The sequence below is a fragment of the Entelurus aequoreus genome, linkage group LG25 (assembly GCF_033978785.1).
Source record: "Entelurus aequoreus isolate RoL-2023_Sb linkage group LG25, RoL_Eaeq_v1.1, whole genome shotgun sequence".
NCBI lineage: Eukaryota > Metazoa > Chordata > Actinopteri > Syngnathiformes > Syngnathidae > Entelurus > Entelurus aequoreus.
The window spans coordinates 23,264,815-23,268,899 of record NC_084755.1 but is presented as its reverse complement, the minus strand read 5'-3'; the positions used below and the strand labels follow the sequence as shown (position 1 = coordinate 23,268,899).

At 38.0% G+C, this 4,085-nt stretch overlaps 1 protein-coding gene across 1 annotated transcript in view; it reads right to left on the bottom strand.

Annotated features, from left to right (window-relative positions):
* Positions 1-1,452, bottom strand: part of cacna1ia (calcium voltage-gated channel subunit alpha1 Ia) — a 566,877-nt gene extending 565,425 nt beyond the window's left edge. Inside the window, exon 1 of the mRNA XM_062036515.1 lies at positions 810-1,452. The gene's annotated coding sequence lies outside the window, so the exon portion shown is untranslated. The remainder of the gene's footprint in view (positions 1-809) is intronic.
* Positions 1,453-4,085: the final 2,633 nt, after the last annotated feature.

Sequence of the window (4,085 nt, the reverse complement as noted above, 5' to 3'; positions counted from 1 at the left end):
GTGGTTTATTTTGCACATATGTAGCATCATCTACAAAGATACAAAGAATTGCTATTGCGACATCCAGTGGACACATTTAGAACAGCAGTTTCTTTCATTCAAAAATGTCAGGTTAATTTTTATACTTAGCAAACTCATCCCGCGGGCCGGATAAAACCTGTCCGCGGGCCCGGTCCGGCCCTCGGGCCGTACGTTTGATCCACTCAACGTCCATTGCACCAAGGGGGGGGTCCCCACATCCGTGGTCCCCTCCAAGGTTTCTCATTGTATCCCATTGGGTTGAGTTTTTTTCTTGCCCTGATGTGGGATCTGTGGCTTGTGCAGCCCTTTGAGACACTCGTGATCAAGGGCTATATAAATTTGATTGATCGGTGTGGACACAAGTAAAGAAAATCCCCCCACTCTATTTCGGGAACAGCGGCGCCAAACAAAAGTCCAGCACCATGGACAGCACCATTGAACTGCCTGGTCACAAAACTGTTGGATTTTCTTGACTACCCACACAAAAACTGCATCGGGGTCTCAGGGACACGCACTATAAGCAACAATGTTTCTCAATGTGCATATTTGCAGATAATGCAGAACTGCACTAACATTAGACCGAGTTACGCCAATGTGGAATAAACAAAAACATGCAGGCTGACCCTCTATGACACCTTAAACTTGTGTGCAAGTCCACCATTAAACACTACTGTTGGCAACCAGAGCTCAAAACTGTTGGATGTTGTGCTCCACATTCAGCAGCAGCCACATATGTAAGTGTGCATGGGCATGAACGTCATTCCTAAAAAAAATTGGGTCAAACTTACCTTGACTGGCATTAAAAGCGAAGAGGGTGTCCAGGAATGACTGGACAATCCAGCTGAGGTCTTGTGGCACCAACCATGAAGAATCAGTATCCTGTGGCCATTAGCAGTCCATGTGATGACATTTTGTCCATCCTTCAGTCGTCGAGATGTTGTGTGCACAAGCTCGGCTGGGAAATTTGGATGTTTTTTTGGGTTTGTTTTTTTTTAGCACACTGCAGCCCCTCTGTGGCTCTGTCTGGTGCGCAATGGTTCTCTTTTTTTTTTTTTTTTTTTTTTTGGACTCACATGTCTAATAAGATCTCCCCACCTGACCAAGTTGTATAGGAGGGTGGTGGGCTCATTCTGAGAAAAGGTAATCAATATTACGACTTTAGAAGGCGCCGAGGGATTTTGGGGGGCACTTTTTCCGCCCCTTTGCCACACTCACGTTGCTTGAACACGCTGCAAGACAGAAAAAAAAGAAAAAAAAAAGAAAAGATAGAAAGAAACGCATTTCCTTTAGTGTTGGAGCAATTTGCGCAGGTGTCTTCCGTGAGGCGTTCAAGTGCCTTTCACTTCATCGTGCGTAATCTCAGCATCTCCTCGGAGAAAATAGTTCCCACGGCAGCGCGCCACGGCAGAACCTCTCCGTGCGTAATGCAGTTCTCAGTGAGAGAGAAAAGGGGATCGAGGAGAGGGTGTGTGTGTGTGTGTGTGTGTGTGTGTGTGTGTGTGTGTGTGTGTGTGTGTGTGTGTGTGTGTGTGTGTGTGTGTGTGTGTGTGTGTGTGTGTGTGTGTGTGTGTGTGTGTGTGTGTGTGTGTGTGTGTGTGTGTGTGTGTGTGTGTGTGTGTGTGTTCTTGTATTTCCACCCTTCTTGAGACGTCAGCAAGGAAAAGTACCTTCCTTGAACAAGTTAGGACATAAATCATGGTCCCAATATGGAAAACCACCGCATCTAATAGAGAATGTCTCATTTGCACCCCCTGGTGGTGAAATATATCAAAATTAGGGTGGTCCCAAAAAGGAGGGATTTTTTCAAATTGACTGTGTGTCGGTTTTAAAAGTGTTCTCCCTCTGGTCAACATATGAAATAACAAGTGTGTGTAAAAATTTGAAGTGTTCCCCCTCTGGTCAACATATGAAATAACAAGTGTGTGTAAACATTTGAAGTGTTCCCCCCTCTGGTCAACATATGAAATAACAAGTGTGTGTAAAAATTTGAAGTACTCCCCCTCTGGTCAACATATGAAATAACAAGTGTTTGTAAGAAATTGAAATGCGGCCAATTTGTCCAAAATTAATTACAAAAATTAAATAAATATGTGTATCAAGACATACTGTAATAACTTGTTCTCACGTTGTGTCGACTTTGTTCTTATAAAATTGTGAACAATTTCTCATCTTCTTTCTGTTTCTGTAATATTGCAATATTTTCTCGTAAAATTATGACTTTTTTATGTGAAAGTATTACTTTACTTACTGCAAAATGGTGACATTTGTCATATAAAATTCTGACTTTTATCACAATATTGCCAATTTTTTTGTTATTCATGTAAAATAGTGACATTTTTGGAGTAAAATGATGACTTTTGTCATAATTTTGCCAAGTAAAATTCAAATTATAATTATAATATTGCCAACATTTTTAGGTTTTGTTATAAAATTGTGACTTTTGTTGAGTAAAATTACGACTCTTTTCATAAAATTGACAAAATGTTAAGCTTTTCTTGTAAAATTGCGACTGTTATTGAGTAAAATGTTATCATATAATTGCACAAACGTTCAGTTTTTCTTGTAAAATTTTTACTTCCATTGAGTAAAATTACAACTTTTATTATAATACTGCCAAAATTCTAAGTTTTTCTTTTGAAATTGTGACCTTTTTCTTGTCAAATTCTAACTAATTTTTCACATGTTGTAAATGCACATCTTTATATATCTAGAAAGGCTGGTCCTACAGAGGTAGGCATTTTTCTCAGGTCCCAAGAAGGTAACAATACAAGAATGTGTGCGTGCGTGTGCGTGCGTGTGTGTGTGTGTGTGTGTGTGTGTGTGTGTGTGTGTGTGTGTGTGTGTGTGTGTTCTTGTATTCCCACCCTTCTTGAGACGTCAGCAAGGAAAAGTACCTTCCTTGAACAAGTTAGGACATAAATCATGGTCCCAATATGGAAAACCATCGCATCTAATAGAGAATGTCTCATTTGCACCCCCTGGTGGTGAAATATATCAAAATTAGGGTGGTCCCAAAAAGGAGGGATTTTTTTCAAATTGACTGTGTGTCGGTTTTAAAAGTGTTCTCCCTCTGGTCAACATATGAAATAACAAGTGTGTGTGAAAATTTGAAGTATCCCCCCTCTGGTCAACATATGAAATAACAAGTGTGTGTAAAAATTTGAAGTGCTCCCCCTCTGGTCAACATATGAAATAACAAGTGTTTGTAAGAAATTGAAATGCGGCCAATTTGTCCAAAATGAATTACAAAAATTAAATAAATATGTATATCAAGACATACTGTAATAACTTGTTCTCACGTTGTGTCGACTTTGTTCTTATAAAATTGTGAACAATTTCTCATCTTCTTTCTGTTTCTGTAATATTGCAATATTTTCTCGTAAAATTATGACATTTTTAGGTGAAAGTATTACTTTACTTACTGCAAAATGGTGACATTTGTCATATAAAATTCTGACTTTTATCACAATATTGCCAATTTTTTTGTTATTCATATAAAATAGTGACATTTTTGGAGTAAAATGATGACTTTTGTCATAATTTTGCCAAGTAAAATTAAAATTATAATTATAATATTGCCAACATTTTTAGGTTTTGTTATAAAATTGTGACTTTTGTTGAGTAAAATTACGACTCTTTTCATAAAATTGCCAAAATGTTAAGCTTTTCTTGTAAAATTGCGACTGTTATTGAGTAAAATGTTATCATATGATTGCACAAACGTTCAGTTTTTCTTGTAAAATTTTTACTTCCATTGAGTAAAATTACAACTTTTATTATAATACTGCCAAAATTCTAAGTTTTTCTTTTGAAATTGTGACCTTTTTCTTGTCAAATTCTAACTAATTTTTCACATGTTGTAAATGCACATCTTTATATATCTAGAAAGGCTGGTCCTACAGAGGTAGGCATTTTTCTCAGGTCCCAAGAAGGTAACAATACAAGAATGTGTGCGTGCGTGTGTGTGTGTGTGTGTGTGTGTGTGTGTGTGTGTGTGAGTGTGTGTGTGTGTTCTTGTATTTCCACCCTTCTTGAGACGTCAGCAAGGAAAAGTACCTTCCTTG